The sequence below is a fragment of the Salmo trutta genome, chromosome 32, assembly GCF_901001165.1.
Source record: "Salmo trutta chromosome 32, fSalTru1.1, whole genome shotgun sequence".
Lineage (NCBI taxonomy): Eukaryota > Metazoa > Chordata > Actinopteri > Salmoniformes > Salmonidae > Salmo > Salmo trutta.
In genome coordinates this window covers 31,869,877-31,890,287 of record NC_042988.1, presented here as the reverse complement: position 1 = coordinate 31,890,287, position 20,411 = coordinate 31,869,877, and the positions used below count along the sequence as shown (strand labels likewise).

At 46.5% G+C, this 20,411-nt stretch overlaps 1 protein-coding gene across 1 annotated transcript in view; it reads left to right on the top strand.

The window, feature by feature from the left end:
• The first annotated feature begins 1,558 nt into the window (after nt 1-1,558).
• Nucleotides 1,559-20,411, top strand: part of LOC115171709 (testis-expressed protein 2-like) — a 43,242-nt gene continuing 24,389 nt past the window's right edge. Inside the window, exon 1 of the mRNA XM_029728773.1 lies at nt 1,559-2,057. The gene's annotated coding sequence lies outside the window, so the exon portion shown is untranslated. The remainder of the gene's footprint in view (nt 2,058-20,411) is intronic.

Here is a 20,411-nt window from a genome sequence, read left to right as displayed (position 1 = left end):
GTAATCCATTGTGTCCCAAAGTTCATGTCCAGCCTGGCCCCAACTGTGCTCTCACACGCACACACACACACACACACACACACACACACACACACACACACACACACACACACACACACACACACACACACACGCACACACACACACACACACAAGATCTCAAACAAGATCTCGTAGTTTGACCAATTTGACTTCAGATTCCGCCATTTGTCCACATTTCTCCAAACGTCAAACATTTTGAAGTTGCTCCAAACGTCACATTTCGAGGTGTTTTGGACACCACAGGTTGCACCCCTGCTGTCACAAGTTTAGGCATTAATTTTGAATGGTTAAGTTAAGGGTTAAGGTTTGGAATAGGGTTAAAACCCCCCAAAAAATCAAAGGAGTGTCTATACTTGGCTTTGAACACACGACCCTCAGAGCTGAAGTTCGCGGCTTAGGGTTAAAACAAAAACAACTCCACAGTTAAGTTTAGGCCTTCATTCTGAATGGTTAAGGTTTGGGAAAGGGTTAAAACAAAAACATTTAAAACAAGTGTCTATCACTGGGATTGAGCATACGACCTTCAGAGCTGGAGCTCGCAATTTACGCCCATCTGCCACCCCGGTCCACAATGTCCACAACGCTCACTGTTGCCCTTAACGGCCAGTTTTGGGTACCTGGACGGATGTCGGATTTCAAAGTGGATCATGAGCGATCTGGCTGCAAACACACATACACACATACATACATACACACATACATACATACACACACACACACACACACACACACACACACACACACACACACACACACACACACACACACACACACACACACACACACACACACACACACACACACGCAAGCACAACCAAACACATATACACACGTCCTGCCAGGACCCAGCTGTGCTCACACACACACTACCAGGCATGATGGATGGGGAGGCAGATGAACAAAACCCCCACTGGATGTAGAGGGATAAAAACAGAGGGATGAATTAAGCAGCAGCAAGACTGTTGAAAAATAGTGGTGAAGTTATATTTTACTAGAAACAATGGCTATATATTATTAATGTAAAAGTTAATAAATGTATGTACCAATTCCAGATTGCTTCTGTAATGGAGAATACATTGGTTGTGGTTTAGCCTTGAACTTCATCTGTCCAAGGAAATCTACCATAGTAGGTCATTTAGTTGGATAAATCAGTATCCCTGATGGACACTTCTAACCTGTATCAGTCTGAAAGGAAAATATCCCATGGTGATATTGGATTTCTTTTGATGTGGTGGACAGTATTCACAGAGGGGTTCAAATATTTTTCTTCATTGGTTTTACCTTCAGTTTAATCCATGCATTTACATAACTCTACTTCATTGAGCTGCTAGAAAGACCTGGATGCGTTTTTAGAAGTGATGGTTTGAGACGCTGACCAAAACACGTGTGAGTGAAGATCCTATCCTATAGACAAGTGTGACAGTGTTTTCATACTGAGCCGAGAACAACATAGGTGCTGCTGTACGACTGTTTTAATCTGGATTAGTGTTTCTCTCTCTAGCCAGGACTCTAATAATCCGATTATTCAGAGTTTGCTTGGCGATTCTTCAAGGGGGAGAAGATGAGGGAGACGCGAAGCAAGGGCTCCTCGGTTATATGGCGGTGTCTCGGCGCATACTGTTACTGTTCATGCTGGTTCAGGCGATCTGCACTTCTGAAGTGAGGCTACGAGAGGCTATCCGTGCTACTAAATCTATTGGAAGATTTTTCTACGCCATGCAAGGCAAGTCGAACGCGTCTCTATGCAAAGCGTGAGCAAAGTTATTTTAACAGGGTTTCTATTCTAGTCAGTCCACTGCAGTGCATCCCTGTGCAGTATTCGGACATATAGAATGCTGCGCTCTGCTCTGCAGTCAGACTGCGGCTTTGACAGAGTTTTGAGAGCGAAATCGAAAGACGACTGAATTTAATGAGAGTGACTTGGGTCTTTTTCCATACCTGTCAATCAACGGGGATAACGGTATCGGCTATAGCCTACATTATGGGTCCTTCATTGTCGTTTTGATGGTGTTCAGGTGAGTAGCCCTAAATTCGAGTGGGTAGGCTAGGTTTTGACATCGCCAAAGATATTGAAATAAATATATTTTTTATCAACAAAATATTTGCCTATGTTTATTAGTTATTTAGCCTACATGGCTAAACCCTGAAATATAGGCCTGTGTTTAGCAGTTATTTAGCCTACATGGCTGAGTCCTGAAATTGGACTTGAATTAGCACATATTGAAGTTTGATCATGTTTACATTTGCCATTTAGGCCTGTAGACGTTTGAATAACAAAAACTAAGTAGAAATTACATTTAGACCTATGGGTGTCATGGGAATAATAACCAAAACAAAAACACAGTATGTCTGATGCAACCGGTGGATAAACACTCATCGACCACTTGTGCGTGTAGCCTCATGCCCTAATGTCAGGACAGCTTTATTGTTCGGCGATGTCATCTATAAAATAGCCTCCAACACTCTACTCAACAAACTGGATGCAGTCTATCACAGTGCCATCCGTTTTGTCACCAAAGCCCCATACACTACCCACCACTGCGACCTATACGCTCTCGTTGGCTGGCCCTCGCTTCATACTCATTGCCAAACCCACTGGCTACAGGTTATCTACAAGTCTCTGCTAGGTAAAGCCCCGCCTTATCTCAGCTCACGGGTCACTATAGCAGTACCCACTCGTAGCACGTGCTCCAGCAGGTATATCTCACTGGTCACCCCCAAAGCCAATCCCTCCTTTGGTCGCCTTTCCTTCCAGTTCTCTGCTGCCACTGACTGGAACGAACTGCAAAAATCACTGAAGCTGGAGATTCCCATCTCCCTCACTAGCTTTAAGCAGCTCACAGATCACTGCACCTGTTCATAGCCCATCTGTATACAGCCCATCTATCTACCTCATCCCCATACTGTATTTATTTATTTATTTATTTTGCTCCTTTTGCACCCCAGTATCTCTACTTGCACATCCATCTTTTGCACATCTACCATTCCAGTGTTTAATTGCCATATTGTAATTACTTCGCCACCATGGCCTATTTATTGCCTTAATTCCCTTATTTTACCTAATTTGCACCCACTGTATATAGACTTTTTGTTTTCTTTTTTCTACTGTATGTTTTGTTCATTCCATGTGTAAATCTGTGTTGTATGTGTCGAACTGCTATGCTTTATCTTGGCCAGGTCGCAGTTGCAAATGAGAACTTGTTCTCAACTAGCCTACCTGGTTAAATAAAGGTGAAATAAAAATTGTAAAAATTAGGATCCCCATTAGCTGCTAAACATGCAGCAGCTACTCTTCCTGGGATCCACATAAAACATACAAATACAATGCCTTCAGAAAGTATTCATACCTATTTTGTTGTGTTACAGCCTGAATTCAAAATTATTTAAATGTCACGTCCTGACCAGTAAAGGGGTTATTTGTTATTGTAGTTTGGTCAGGACGTGGCAGGGGTGTGTTTGTTTAGTGTTTCGGGGTTTGTTGGGCTATGTTCTGTTTTAAGAGGGGTGTTTGTTTAGAGTGTTTCGGGGTTTGTTGGGTTATGTTCTTGTTAGTCTATTTCTATGTTAGTTCTAGTATGTCTATTTCTATGTGGTGTTTGTTGGGTTGACCTTCAATTGGAAGCAGCTGCTCCTAGTTGCTTCTAATTGAAGGTCCTATTTAAGAGGGGTGTTTTTCTATGGGATTTTGTGGGTAGTTGTTCCTTGTTTAGCTGTGTGCCTGACAGGACTGTTTTTTGTCGTTCTTTTTGTTCAGTGTTCATTTTATTTAATAAAGAGAAAATGAGCATACACATTCCCGCTGCATTTTGGTCCAATCCATACGATGCCCATGACATTAAATCAATTTTTTCTGTCTCACCCATCTACACACTCCACCATAATTACAAAGTAAAAACATATTTAACATTTGTTTGGGCACATTTTTTTATTAAGAAATACAGAAATACTGTATCTCATTTAAATAGTATTCACACCCCTGAGTCAGTACATGTTAGAATCACATTTGGCAGCAATTAAAGCTTTGCACACCAGGATTGTACAATATTTGTGCACATTATTCTTAAAAAAATTCTTCAAGCTCTGTTAAGTTGGTTGTTGTTCATTGCTAGACAGCCATCGATTTTCAAGACAATTTAAGGTAAAAAATGTAACTAGGCCACTCAGAAACATTCAATGTCGTCTTGGTAAGAAACTCCAGTGTATATTTGGCCTTGTGTTTTAGGTTATTGTCCTGCTGAAAGGTGAATTTGTCTTCCAGTGTCTGGTGTAAAGCAGACTGAACCAGGTTTTCCTCTAGGATTTTGCCTGTGCTTAGCTCTATTCTGTTTTTTTTATATACTAAAAAAATCCCTAGTCCTTGCCAATGACAAGTTTTCCCATAACATGATGCAGCCACCAACATGCATGAAAATATGAAGAGTGGTACTCAGTGATGTGTTGTGTTGGATTTTCCCCAAACATAACGCTTTGTATTCAGGACATAAAGTACATTTCTTTGCCATATTTTTTGGCAGTTTTACTTTGGAGCCTTATTGCAAACAGAATGCATGTTTTGAAATACTTTTATTCTGTACAGGCTTCTTTCTTTTCACTCTGTCATTTAGGTTAGTATTGTGGAGTAACTTCAAGGTTGTTGATCCATCCTCAGTTTTCTCCTATCACAGCCATTAAACTCTGTAACGGTTTTAAAGTCACCATTGGCCTCATGGTGAAATCCCTGAGCGGTTTTCTTCCTCTCCGGCAACTGAGTTCAGAAAGACGCCGTAACTTTGTAGTGAGTGGGTGTAGTAGTACACCATCCTAAGTGTAATTAATAACTTCCCCATGCTGAAATAAATATTAAATGTCAGCTTTTTTCGTCTTCTTCCCATCTGCCAATAGGTGCCCTTCTTTGCGAGGCATTGGAAAACCACCCAGGTCTTTGTGGTTGAATATGTGTTTGAAATTCAGTGCTCAACTGAGGGACCTTACAGATTATTTTATGTGTGTGGTACAGAGATGAGATAGTCATAAAAACATCACGTCAAACACTCTTATCCATGCAACTTATTATGTGACTTGTTAAGCACATTTTTACTCCTGAACTTATTTAGGTTTACCATAACAAAGGGCTTGAATACTTATTGACTCAAGACATTTTAGATTTTCATTTTTAATTAATTTGTAAACATTTATAAAACATAATTCCATTTTGACATTATGGGGTATTGTGTGTAGGCCAGCGACAAAAGAATCTCAATATAATCCATTTTGAATTCAGGCTGTAACACAACAACGTGGAAAAAGTCAAGGTGTGTAAATACCGTACTTGACAAAGTACAAAACAGTTAAAGACAAGGACATGAAATAACACAACAAAAATACTATTTACACACTATTAATACATACTGATATTCTTATATACAGTTCAATTAGATCTTTAGAAAGAGGAGAGGAAGCTGTGATACAATATATATGTATATGTTTATCAGTTTTTTAAAGCTAAACTTGCTTTTTGATGAGTAATCTCTGGTGGCAGAGCATTCCACGATGACATGGCTCTGAGTGTTGGTGAGAAGACAGGATAATACTTCAGAGATAATATACTGTACAACTGACATACTGTATCAGTCTCCCAATGGAAGCCACAGCAGAGCAGTTAAGGATGGAGTCCCGATATGTTTGTTATAATTCTCTCTGAAGGTAGGCTGGAATGGATTTGTGTTTACTGTAGAAAAGTAAATACAAGGTCCAGCAAACAACAGGAATAGATAGGGTCCTGGACACATAATAATAACAGACGTAATGACCAGCAGACCTTTTCAGCAAATCATCCTATTTTCATTCATCCCCTTTATGACAACATAATACCCTCTGCAGACAATTTGATTAGAAAACGTGTCCCTAGAATGACATCATCAATCTCTGTGCCAATGATGTTCCAAGATGAGATGAGCAATGTGTTTGGCCCGGTAGTAACAGGAGGAGGGGTGGAACTCAGTAAGATTTTGGAATAGGTTTAATCTGAAACATCTGAACACAGGGTTGAGGGGAGGAGAGGAGGGGAGCAAGCTGCCCAGTAGGTATGCCAGAGGTGGCCTAGCTTCTTTGGTCTCTGTAAACTCATCGAAGTCAGTCCTCTTACATTACTTCTCCTGAAATCAACTATTCACCCTGGTCTCCTATCTCTTCCCATGGACAGTCACCCATAGAGGACAGTAGTCAACTATTCACCCTGGTCTCCTATCTCTTCCCATGGACAGTCACCCATAGAGGACAGTAGTCAACTATTCACCCTGGTCTCCTATCTCTTCCCATGGACAGTCCCCCATAGAGAACAGTAGTCAACTATTCACCCTGGTCTCCTATCTGTTCCCATGGACAGTCACCCATAGAGGACAGTAGTCAACTATTCACCCTGGTCTCCTATCTCTTCCCATGGACAGTCATCCATAGAGGACAGTAGTCAACTATTCACCTTGGTCTCCTATCTCTTCCCATGGACAGTCACCCATAGAGGACAGTAGTCAACTATTCACCCTGGTCTCCTATCTCTTCCCATGGACAGTCACCCATAGAGGACAGTAGTCAACTATTCACCCTGGTCTCCTATCTCTTCCCATGGACAGTCACCCATAGAGGACAATAGTCAACTATTCACCCTGGTCTCCTATCTCTTCCCATGGACAGTCACCCATAGAGGACAGTAGTCAACTATTCACCCTGGTCTCCTATCTCTTCCCATGGACAGTCACCCATAGAGGACAATAGTCAACTATTCACCCTGGTCTCCTATCTCTTCCCATGGACAGTCACCCATAGAGGACAGTAGTCAACTATTCACCCTGGTCTCCTGTCTTCGTTCAACACACCACATCGATACAGTATGCATAGCGTTCTAATCCATATGACCATTTCCTCACACGATACTGCAGAAACAGTGCTGTTACACATTGACTGTGGCTAACCAACTGGGAGGAGTAGATGAGAATTGCAGATAACCGTGACAGAGTTGCAGTAGGCCTATAGATCCAGCCTGTACACAAATGTAATACTACTCATACCTACTAAAAATAGTACATGTTTTCATTAATGTATTAATTATGTATCTTCTTATAATGATGAATAAAGCATTGAAGCATGCATTCTTTTTAGTCAGTACGGCTAACTCACTACCCACAGAATTCAACAACTGTCTCATCTGGGCCATGGAAAAGGACCTTCAAAAGATGTCAGCTTCATTGATCCTGTGAAACACTATGGACTCATATCAGTGCCTGTGGCTGCAGTTTCAATTTCTACTAAACCTGTCCACCAAGGAGTGTGTCTGAAATGCTGCCAAACGTTTGGTGACTCAAGGATTTCGAAGGAAGAGAGTTTTTACACTCCATGTCAGTGTGGACTGATCTAGATTGACTGTGAAGTCGAAATTGATTAAGATAATGCCATTGGTATCTGTTATAGATTAGACCCATGTCTAGGCTCTCACATCAGCCTGATTGTATACAGTGGTTCAGTATGGTAGGCTAGAGGAAGCCCATATATGCTAGTAAGTAATAACACTGGGTCAATCTCAATTGGTTCTATCTTGATTCCTCTTGTCCTCTGTCGTAGTCTCCTTCTCAAAGCACATTAGAGCAGAATATATATATATATATATATATATATATATATATATATATATATATATATTTTTAAGGGGATAGACCAGCTATGAAATTAGCAGATAGAATTGGAGACTATCAAATAACATTACATTAATCATTTCCAATCCCCTTTTTATATATATACACTACCATTCAAAAGTTTGGGGTCACTTAGAAACGTTCTTGTTTTTGAAAGAAAAGCACATGTTTTGTCAATTAAAATAACATCAAATTGATAAGAAATACAGTGTAGACATTGTTAATGTTGTAAATGACTATTGTGGCTGGAAACGGCTGACTTTTCATGGAAAATCTACATAGGCGTACAGAGACCCATTATCAGCAACCATCACTCCTGCGTTCCAATGTCACGTTGTGTTAGCTAATCCAAGTTTATCATTTTAAAAGGCTAATTGATCATTAGAAAACCATTTTTCAATTATGTTAGCACAGCTGAAAACTGTTGTTCTGATTAAAGAAGCAATAAAACTGGCCTTCTTGAGACTAGTTCAGTATCTGGAGCATCAGCATTTGTGGGTTCGATTACAGGCTCAAAATGGCCAGAAACAAAGACCTTTCTTCTGAAACTCATCAGCCTATTGTTGTTCTGAGAAATGAAGGCTATTTCTAAGTGACCCAAAAATGTTGAACGGTAGTGTATATTGTATTTGTTATTATTATTATGACCCTCCCCCATAGTTGGAGAACTAGGTGAAAAACATAAAAATTCAAGCAGAAGATCTTATGTTCCTCTCCTTAAGTCTTCTCCTCCAATGGGTTTTGCAAAGGAGGTAAGGAGAGGGACCTGAGGAAACAAAGACACAATTGAGACTCACCCACTGCCAATATCAAAAGTAAAAGAGACAGAACCCAAATGATCCCATTGGCGGAGCAGCAAGAACTGTGGTCTCGGACTGAGGACATCTGATATAGCTACAATATATAGAGCACATTCATAACCACTTTGATATGTATTATGGCACTATAATTGGTTTCCATTCAGCTTTGAATTTGGGACATTTGTTTGGACTTATCTGATGTAGTCTGACAAGCAGTGAAAAGGGTGGTTGGTCCGTAGAAAGAGAATGAATAGAACGAGCTCGGAATCGCACTGACCCTGGCAATTTGACTGGTAAATCATTCTACTCATTCTAATTATAAGGTTAGAACCATAAACATAAACAAGTTGTCCTATCTCTATGGGAGAACAGTTAGTGTTTCAGATTTACAGGAGAGGATCACTGTCCCTGTACTCAGGAGTATCACTGGCCCAGACTTGACATGCTTTACAGAAATAGAAATAGGAATAATTCTTCCAAATACCCTGGGTCTGGATTATGCGAGCTAAGTAGAGCTTTGCCTGATATTCATTTGTCAGTTATTATATTCTGAGCCCTCACTCAGCATGGTTACTCATTGGAACGCACGCTGTCAACTGTCACAACTGTGCCACGGGGTGCTATGACAGTGTGTGTGCATGTACTTTATGTGTGTGTCTACAGCCAGTCAGTCACTGTGTAAGCCTATGTATGTGTGTGTGTAAGCATGCAATGTGTATGTGTGTCTGTCTGGGTATGTGTGTGTCTGGCTGTGTGTATTCCCTGTGATTCACATCCTAAGTGTCATACAGCTCTTTTAATATGGAGGATTAAAGATAATACAGTCTGTCTCGTTGACATGTGACTCATGGTGATGATGGTAACTGTCTCGTTGACATGTGACTCATGGTGATGATGGTAACTGTCTCGTTGGCATGTGACTCATGGTGTTGATGGTAACTGTCTCGTTGACATGTGACTCATGGTGATGATGGTAACTGTCTCGTTAACATGTGACTCATGGTGATGATGGTAACTGTCTTGTTGACATGTGACTCATGGTGATGATGGTAACTGTCTCGTTGACATGTGACTCATGGTGATGATGGTAACTCTCGTTGACATGTGACTCATGGTGATGATGGTAACTGTCTCGTTAACATGTGACTCATGGTGATGATGGTAACTGTCTCGTTGAGATGTGACTCATGGTGATGATGGTAACTGTCTCGTTGACATGTGACTCATGGTGATGATGGTAACTGTCTTGTTGACATGTGACTCATGGTGATGATGGTAACTCTCGTTGACATGTGACTCATGGTGATGATGGTAACTGTCTCGTTGACATGTGACTCACGGTGATGATGGTAACTGTCTCGTTGACATGTGACTCATGGTGAGGATGTAACTGTTGACATGTGACTAATGGTGATGATGGTAACTGTTGACATGTGACTCATGGTGATGATGGTAACTGTCTTGTTGACATGTGACTCATGGTGATGATGGTAACTGTCTTGTTGACATGTGACTCATGGTGATGATGGTAACTGTCTTGTTGACATGTGACTCATGGTGATGATGGTAACTGTCTCGTTGACATGTGACTCACGGTGATGATGGTAACTGTCTCGTTGACATGTGACTCATGGTGAGGATGTAACTGTTGACATGTGACTAATGGTGATGATGGTAACTGTTGACATGTGACTCATGGTGAGGATGGTAACTGTCTCGTTGACATGTGACTCATGGTGATGATGGTAACTGTCTCGTTGACATGTGACTCATGGTGATGATGGTAACTGTCTCGTTGACATGTGACTCATAGTGATGATGGTAACTGTCTCATTGACATGTGACTCATGGTGATGATGGTAACTGTCTCGTTGACATGTGACTCATGGTGATGATGGTAACTGTCTCGTTGACATGTGACTCATGGTGATGATGGTAACTGTCTCGTTGACATGTGACTCATGGTGATGATGGTAACTCTCGTTGACATGTGACTCACGGTGTTGATGGTAACTGTCTCGTTGACATGTGACTCATGGTGATGATGGTAACTGTCTCGTTGACATGTGACTCATGGTGTTGATGGTAACTGTCTCGTTGTCATGTGACTCATGGTGATGATGGTAACTGTCTCATTGGCATGTGACTCATGGTGATGATGGTAACTGTCTCGTTGGCATGTGACTCATGGTGATGATGGTAACTGTTGACATGTGACTCATGGTGATGATGGTAACTGTCTCGTTGACATGTGACTCATGGTGATGATGGTAATTGTCTCGTTGACATGTGACTCATGGTGATGACGGTAACTGTCTTGTTGACATGTGACTCATGGTGATGATGGTAACTGTCTCGTTGACATGTGACTCATGGTGATGATGGTAACTGTTGACATGTGACTCATGGTGATGATGGTAACTGTCTCGTTGACATGTGACTCATGGTGATGATGGTAACTGTCTTGTTGACATGTGACTCATGGTGATGATGGTAACTGTCTCGTTGGCATGTGACTCATGGTGATGATGGTAACTGTCTCGTTGACATGTGACTCATGGTGATGATGGTAACTGTCTCGTTGACATGTGACTCATGGTGATGATGGTAACTGTCTCGTTGACATGTGACTCATGGTGATGATGGTAACTGTCTCGTTGACATGTGACTCATGGTGATGATGGTAACTTTCTAATTGACATGTGACTCATGGTGATGATGGTAACTCTCGTTGACATGTGACTCATGGTGTTGATGGTAACTGTCTCGTTGACATGTGACTCATGGTGATGATGGTAACTGTCTCGTTGACATGTGACTCATGGTGATGATGGTAACTGTCTTGTTGACATGTGACTCATGGTGATGATGGTAACTGTCTCGTTGAGATGTGACTCATGGTGATGATGGTAACTATCTCGTTGACATGTGACTCATGGTGATGATGGTAACTGTTGACATGTGACTCATGGTGATGATGGTAACTGTCTCGTTGACATGTGACTCATGGTGATGATGGTAATTGCGTCCCTCATCTCACCCTATTTGCTACAAAGTGCATTCTTTTTTCCCAGAGCCCTATGATCCCTATGAGCTTTTGAAAAAGTAGTGCACTATATAAGGAAAAGGGCACCATTTAGGACACACTGCAGCACTCAGCGTTCTGGAAGGAAACTAGCTCTGTTTAATGACCACCCGCCCCTCTCTAGAATTTGCATAACCATAGCTGACTGGTTCAATTCATCTTTGACTCATTATGGCAAAATGTACGACTCTCTTTCCTCTGCTGCAATGTGTCAGCAGCGTAACAAACTGTTTGATATGTGTGTGTGTGCTTTCAATAAACATGGTGTTCTATAGTAGCGTGCTGTCAATGTGTGTCTAGGGGCACTCATCATCCTCCGCAGTGTTTGGAATGTCTATTTTCCTCTCTCTCTCTAAGATACACACATACACACACACACACAACACACAACCCTTGTGTAAACCTGTAATCTGACTGGGGTAATGGTCCATAATGAGAGATTAGGAGTGTCCGCCCTTGGACAACAGTGGGATTAAACCCTAAATTCGTTCACTGTCCTACTTCTCAGATTAATCCAGAAAGTGAAGGAACTCACCAGTGTTGGAATCTCTCTTTTCCTCTCTCTATAAGACACACACACGCACTCACACACACACACACACAGAGAGAGAGAGAAACAGACACCAAACAGTTTGCTTCAGAAGGGAACAGCCCACCATGCCGCCTACCACCCACCCCTATTCTATTTATATTTACATCCACAGTCAGGGCTGATGCTGCCTGACAGACCAGAGCAGTTCCCCTCTTCACCTAGAGGGAAGGAGGAAAGGAAAGGGTAGAGGAGAGGAGAGGAGAGGGTGAAAAGGAAAGGGAGGAGTGCGATGGGAAGAGAGGAGATGGTGAGAGGGAAGAAGAGAGGAGCGAGAAGAGATGGACGGGGACGAGACAGGAAGGGAGAGGAAAAGAAAAGAAACAGACAAAATGAGAGAGGAGAGGAGAAGGGGCTGAACCTAAAGCCATTAGTTAGAGATAGGGCACTCTAGTGTTGGATGATGAAGGGGGGGAACAGTTTGTCTAGTGTTGGATGGTGTGGGGGGAACAGTTTGTCTAGTGTTGGATGATGTAGGGGGGGAACAGTCTGTCTAGTGTTGGATGATGTAGGGGGGGAACAGTTTGTCTAGTGTTGGATGGTGTGGGGGGGAACAGTCTGTCTAGTGTTGGATGGTGTGGGGGAGAACAGTCTGTCTAGTGTTGGATGGTGTGGGGGGGAACAGTCTGTCTAGTGTTGGATGGTGTGGGGGGGGAACAGTCTGTCTATTGTTGGATGATGTGGGGGGGAACAGTTTGTCTAGTGTTGGATGGTGTGGGGGGAACAGGCTCTAGTGTTGGATGGTGTGGGGGGGAACAGTCTGTCTGGTGTTGGATGGTGTGGGGGAGAACAGTTTGTCTAGTGTTGGATGGTGTGGGGGGGAACAGTCTGTCTAGTGTTGGATGTTGTGGGGGAACAGTTTGTCTAGTGTTGGATGGTGTGGGGGAGAACAGTCTGTCTAGTGTTGGATGGTGTGGGGGGAACAGTATGTCTGGTGTTGGATGGTGTGGGGGGGAACAGTCTGTCTAGTGTTGGATGGTGTGGGGGGAACAGTCTGTCTAGTGTTGGATGGTGTGGGGGGGAACAGTCTGTCTAGTGTTGGATGGTGTGGGGGGAACAGTCTGTCTGGTATTGGATGGTGTAGGGGGAACAGTCTGTCTTGTGTTGGATGGTGTGGGGGGGAACAGTCTGTCTAGTGTTGGATGGTGGGGGGGGGAACAGTCTGTCTAGTGTTGGATGGTGTTGGGGGAACAGTCTGTCTGGTATTGGATGGTGTGGGGGGGAACAGTCTGTCTAGTGTTGGATGGTGTGGGGGGAACAGTCTGTCTAGTGTTGGATGATGTAGGGGGGGAACAGTTTGTCTAGTGTTGGATGGTGTGGGGGGGAACAGTCTGTCTAGTGTTGGATGGTGTGGGGGGGAACAGTCTGTCTAGTGTTGGATGGTGTGGGGGGGAACAGTCTCTAGTGTTGGATGGTGTGGGGGGGACAGTTTGTCTAGTGTTGGATGGTGTGGGGGGGAACAGTCTGTCTGGTGTTGGATGGTGTGGGGGGGAACAGTCTGTCTAGTGTTGGATGGTGTGGGGGTAACAGTCTGTCTAGTGTTGGATGGTGTGGGGGGGAACAGTCTGTCTAGTGGTTGGATGGTGTGGGGGGTACAGTCTGTCTAGTGTTGGATGGTGTGGGGGGGAACAGTCTCTAGTGTTGGATGGTGTGGGGAGGACAGTTTGTCTAGTGTTGGATGGTGTGGGGGGGAACAGTCTGTCTAGTGTTGGATGGTGTGGGGGGGAACAGTCTGTCTAGTGTTGTATGATGTGGGGGGGAACAGTCTCTCTAGTGTTGGATGTTGTGGGGGGAACAGTTTGTCTAGTGTTGGATGGTGTGGGGGAGAACAGTTTGTCTAGTGTTGGATGGTGTGGGGGGAACAGTCTGTCTAGTGTTGGATGGTGTGGGGGGAACAGTCTGTCTGGTGTTGGATGGTGTGGGGGGGAACAGTCTGTCTAGTGTTGGATGGTGTGGGGGGAACAGTTTGTCTAGTGTTGGATGATGTAGGGGGGGAACAGTCTGTCTAGTGTTGGATGATGTAGGGGGGGGAACAGTTTGTCTAGTGTTGGATGGTGTGGGGGGGAACAGTCTGTCTAGTGTTGGATGGTGTGGGGGAGAACAGTCTGTCTAGTGTTGGATGGTGTGGGGGGGAACAGTCTGTCTAGTGTTGGATGGTGTGGGGGGGGAACAGTCTGTCTATTGTTGGATGATGTGGGGGGGAACAGTTTGTCTAGTGTTGGATGGTGTGGGGGGGAACAGGCTCTAGTGTTGGATGGTGTGGGGAAGAACAGTCTGTCTAGTGTTGGATGGTGTGGGGAGAACAGTTTGTCTAGTGTTGGATGGTGTGGGGGGGAACAGTCTGTCTAGTGTTGGATGTTGTGGGGGGAACAGTTTGTCTAGTGTTGGATGGTGTGGGGGGGAACAGTCTGTCTAGTGTTGGATGGTGTGGGGGGAACAGTCTGTCTGGTGTTGGATGGTGTGGGGGGGAACAGTCTGTCTAGTGTTGGATGGTGTGGGGGGAACAGTCTGTCTAGTGTTGGATGGTGTGGGGGGGAACAGTCTGTCTAGTGTTGGATGGTGTGGGGGGAAACAGTCTGTCTGGTATTGGATGGTGTAGGGGGAACAGTCTGTCTAGTGTTGGATGGTGTGGGGGGAACAGTCTGTCTAGTGTTGGATGGTGTGGGGGGGAACAGTCTGTCTAGTGTTGGATGGTGTGGGGGGAACAGTCTGTCTGGTATTGGATGGTGTGGGGGGGAACAGTCTGTCTAGTGTTGGATGGTGTGGGGGGAACAGTCTGTCTAGTGTTGGATGATGTAGGGGGGGAACAGTTTGTCTAGTGTTGGATGGTGTGGGGGGAACAGTCTGTCTAGTGTTGGATGGTGTGGGGGGGAACAGTCTGTCTAGTGTTGGATGGTGTGGGGGGGAACAGTCTCTAGTGTTGGATGGTGTGGGGGGACAGTTTGTCTAGTGTTGGATGGTGTGGGGGGGAACAGTCTGTCTGGTGTTGGATGGTGTGGGGGGGAACAGTCTGTCTAGTGTTGGATGGTGTGGGGGTAACAGTCTGTCTAGTGTTGGATGGTGTGGGGGGGAACAGTCTGTCTAGTGTTGGATGGTGTGGGGGGTACAGTCTGTCTAGTGTTGGATGGTGTGGGGGGGAACAGTCTCTAGTGTTGGATGGTGTGGGGGGGACAGTTTGTCTAGTGTTGGATGGTGTGGGGGGGGAACAGTCTGTCTAGTGTTGGATGGTGTGGGGGGGAACAGTCTGTCTAGTGTTGTATGATGTGGGGGGGAACAGTCTCTCTAGTGTTGGATGTTGTGGGGGGAACAGTTTGTCTAGTGTTGGATGGTGTAGGGGAGAACAGTTTGTCTAGTGTTGGATGGTGTGGGGGGGAACAGTCTGTCTAGTGTTGGATGGTGTGGGGGGAACAGTCTGTCTGGTGTTGGATGGTGTGGGGGGAACAGTCTGTCTAGTGTTGGATGGTGTGGGGAGAACAGTCTGTCTAGTGTTGGATGGTGTGGGGGGAACAGTCTGTCTAGTGTTGGATGGTGTGCGGGGGAACAGTCTGTCTAGTGTTGGATGGTGTGGGGGGGGGAACAGTCTCTAGTGTTGGATGGTGTGGGGGGGGACAGTTTGTCTAGTGTTGGATGGTGTGGGGGGGAACAGTCTGTCTAGTGTTGCATGGTGTGGGGGGAACAGTCTGTCTAGTGTTGGATGGTGTGGGGGGGAACAGTTTGTCTAGTGTTGGATGGTGTGGGGGGGAACAGTCTGTCTAGTGTTGGATGGTTTGGGGGGGAACAGTCTGTCTAGTGTTGGATGGTGTGGGAACAGTCTCTCTAGTGTTGGATGTTGTGGGGGGAACAGTCTGTCTAGTGTTGGATGGTGTGGGGGGAACAGTCTGTCTGGTTTTGGATGGTGTGTGGGGGAACAGTCTGTCTAGTGTTGGATGGTGTGGGGGGAACAGTCTGTCTAGTGTTGGATGGTGTGGGGGGAACAGTCTGTCTAGTGTTGGATGGTGTGGGGGGAACAGTCTGTCTAGTGTTGGATGGTGTGGGGGGGAACAGTCTCTAGTGTTGGATGGTGTGGGGGGACAGTTTGTCTAGTGTTGGATGGTGTGGGGGGGGAACAGTCTGTCTAGTGTTGGATGGTGTGGGGGAGAACAGTCTGTCTAGTGTTGGATGGTGTGGGGGGGAACAGTCTGTCTAGTGTTGGATGGTGTGGGGGGTAACAGTTTTGTCTAGTGTTGGATGGTGTGGGGGGAACAGTCTGTCTGGTTTTGGATGGTGTGTGGGGGAACAGTCTGTCTAGTGTTGGATGGTGTGGGGGGAACAGTCTGTCTAGTGTTGGATGGTGTGGGGGGAACAGTCTGTCTAGTGTTGGATGGTGTGGGGGGAACAGTCTGTCTAGTGTTGGATGGTGTGGGGGGGGAACAGTCTCTAGTGTTGGATGGTGTGGGGGGACAGTTTGTCTAGTGTTGGATGGTGTGGGGGGGGAACAGTCTGTCTAGTGTTGGATGGTGTGGGGGGGAACAGTCTGTCTAGTGTTGGATGGTGTGGGGGGGGAACAGTCTGTCTAGTGTTGGATGGTGTGGGGGGGAACAGTCTGTCTAGTGTTGGATGTTGTGGGGCAACAGTCTGTCTAGTGTTGGATGGTGTGGGGGCAACAGTCTGTCTAGTGTTGGATGGTGTGGGGGGGGACAGTTTGTCAAGTGTTTGATGTTGTGTTGGGGAACAGTCTCTCTAGTGTTGGATGGTGTGGGGGGAACAGTCTGGTCTGGTGTTGGATGGTGTGGGGGGGAACAGTCTGTCTAGTGTTGGATGGTGTGGGGGGTACAGTCTGTCTAGTGTTGGATGGTGTGGGGGTGAACAGTCTCTAGTGTTGGATGTTGTGGGGGGACAGTTTTGTCTAGTGTTGGATGGTGTGGGGGGGAACAGTCTGTCTAGTGTTGGATGATGTGGGGGGGAACAGTCTCTCTAGTGTTGGATGTTGTGGGGGGAACAGTTTGTCTAGTGTTGGATGGTGTGGGAGGGAACAGTTTGTCTAGTGTTGGATGGTGTGGGGGGGGAAACAGTCCTGTCTAGTGTTTGGATGGTGTGGGGGGAACAGTCTGTCTGGTGTTGGATGGTGTGGGGGGGAACAGTCTGTCTAGTGTTGGATGGTGTGGGGGGAACAGTCTGTCTGGTGTTGGATGGTGTGGGGGGGAACAGTCTGTCTAGTGTTGGATGGTGTGCGGGGGAACAGTCTGTCTAGTGTTGGATGGTGTGGGGGGGAACAGTCTGTCTAGTGTTGGATGGTGTGGGGGGGACAGTTTGTCTAGTGTTGGATGGTGTGGGGGGGAACAGTTTGTCTAGTGTTGGATGGTGTGGGGGGGAACAGTCTGTCTAGTGTTGGATGGTGTGGGGGGGAACAGTCTGTCTAGTGTTGCATGGTGTGGGGGGAACAGTCTGTCTAGTGTTGGATGGTGTGGGGGGGAACAGTTTGTCTAGTGTTGGATGGTGTGGGGGGGGAACAGTCTGTCTAGTGTTGGATGGTTTGGGGGGGAACAGTCTGTCTAGTGTTGGATGGTGTGGGAACAGTCTCTCTAGTGTTGGATGTTGTGGGGGGAACAGTCTGTCTAGTGTTGGATGGTGTGGGGGGAACAGTCTGTCTGGTTTTGGATGGTGTGTGGGGGAACAGTCTGTCTAGTGTTGGATGGTGTGGGGGGAACAGTCTGTCTAGTGTTGGATGGTGTGGGGGGAACAGTCTGTCTAGTGTTGGATGGTGTGGGGGGAACAGTCTGTCTAGTGTTGGATGGTGTGGGGGGGAACAGTCTCTAGTGTTGGATGGTGTGGGGGGGGACAGTTTGTCTAGTGTTGGATGGTGTGGGGGGGGAACAGTCTGTCTAGTGTTGGATGGTGTGGGGGGGAACAGTCTGTCTAGTGTTGGATGGTGTGGGGGGGAACAGTCTGTCTAGTGTTGGATGGTGTGGGGGGGAACAGTCTGTCTAGTGTTGGATGTTGTGGGGGCAACAGTCTGTCTAGTGTTGGATGGTGTGGGGGCAACAGTCTGTCTAGTGTTGGATGGTGTGGGGGGGACAGTTTGTCAAGTGTTTGATGTTGTGTTGGGGAACAGTCTCTCTAGTGTTGGATGGTGTGGGGGGAACAGTCTGTCTGGTGTTGGATGGTGTGGGGGGGAACAGTCTGTCTAGTGTTGGATGGTGTGGGGGGTACAGTCTGTCTAGTGTTGGATGGTGTGGGGGTGAACAGTCTCTAGTGTTGGATGTTGTGGGGGGACAGTTTGTCTAGTGTTGGATGGGTGTGGGGGGGAACAGTCTGTCTAGTGTTGGATGATGTGGGGGGGAACAGTCTCTCTAGTGTTGGATGTTGTGGGGGGAACAGTTTGTCTAGTGTTGGATGGTGTGGGAGGGAACAGTTTGTCTAGTGTTGGATGGTGTGGGGGGGGAACAGTCTGTCTAGTGTTGGATGGTGTGGGGGGAACAGTCTGTCTGGTGTTGGATGGTGTGGGGGGGGAACAGTCTGTCTAGTGTTGGATGGTGTGGGGGGAACAGTCTGTCTGGTGTTGGATGGTGTGGGGGGAACAGTCTGTCTAGTGTTGGATGGGTGTGCGGGGGAAACAGTCTGTCTAGTGTTGGATGGTGTGGGGGTGGAACAGTCTCTAGTGTTGGATGGTGTGGGGGGGACAGTTTGTCTAGTGTTGGATGGTGTGGGGGGGGAAGACAGTTTGTCTAGTGTTGGATGGTGTGGGGGGAACAGTCTGTCTAGTGTTGGATGGTGTGGGGGGGAAACAGTTTGTCTAGTGTTGGATGGTGTGGGGGGGGAACAGTCTGGTCTATTGTTGGATGATGTGGGGGGGAAACAGTTTGTACTAGTGTTGGATGGTGTGGGCGGGGGAACAGCGCTCTAGTGTTGGATGGTGTGGGGGGGGAAACAGTCTGTCTAGTGTTGGATGGTGTGGGGGGAACAGTCTCTAGTGTTGGATGGTGTGGTGGGACAGTTGTCTAGTGGTGGTGTGGGGGGACAGTTTGTCTAGGGTTGGATGGTGTGGGGGGAACAGTCTGTCTAGTGTTGGATGGGTGCGGGGGAAAAGTCTTACTAGTGTTGGATGGTGGGGGGGAACAGTCTCTAGTGTTGGATGGTGTGGGGGGGACAGTTTGTCTAGTGTTGGATGGTGTGGGGGGGAACAGTCTGTCTAGTGTTGCATGGTGTGGGGGGGGGAACAGTCTGTCTAGTGTTGGATGGTGTGGGGGGGAACAGTTTGTCTAGTGTTGGATGGTGTGGGGGGGGAACAGTCTGTCTAGTGTTGGATGGTGTGGGGGGGAACAGTCTGTCTAGTGTTGGATGGTGTGGGAACAGTCTCTCTAGTGTTGGATGTTGTGGGGGGAACAGTCTGTCTAGTGTTGGATGGTGTGGGGGGAACAGTCTGTCTGGTTTTGGATGGTGTGTGGGGGGAACAGTCTGTCTAGTGTTGGATGGTGTGGGAGGAACAGTCTGTCTAGTGTTGGATGGTGTGGGGGGAACAGTCTGTCTAGTGTTGGATGGTGTGGGGGGGAACAGTCTGTCTAGTGTTGGATGGTGTGGGGGGGGAACAGTCTCTAGTGTTGGATGGTGTGGGGGGGAACAGTTTGTCTAGTGTTGGATGGTGTGGGGGGGGAACAGTCTGTCTAGTGTTGGATGGTGTGGGGGGGAACAGTCTGTCTAGTGTTGGATGGTGTGGGGGGGAACAGTCTGTCTAGTGTTGGATGGTGTGGGGGGGGAAAGTTATGTCTAGTGTTGGATGGTGTGGGGGGAACAGTCTGTCTGGTTTTGGATGGTGTGTGGTGGGGAACAGTCTGTCTAGTGTTGGATGGTGTGGGGGGAACAGTCTGTCTAGTGTTGGATGGTGTGGGGGGAACAGTCTGTCTAGTGTTGGATGGTGTGGGGGGAACAGTCTGTCTAGTGTTGGATGGTGTGGGGGGGAACAGTCTCTAGTGTTGGATGGTGTGGGGGGGACAGTTTGTCTAGTGTTGGATGGTGTGGGGGGGGGGAACAGTCTGTCTAGTGTTGGATGGTGTGGGGGGGGGAACAGTCTGTCTAGTGTTGGATGGTGTGGGGGGGAACAGTCTGTCTAGTGTTGGATGGTTGTGGGGGGGAACAGTCTGTCTAGTGTTGGATGTTGTGGGGGCAACAGTCTGTCTAGTGTTGGATGGTGTGGGGGCAACAGTCTGTCTAGTGTTGGATGGTGTGGGGGGGACAGTTTGTCAAGTGTTGGATGT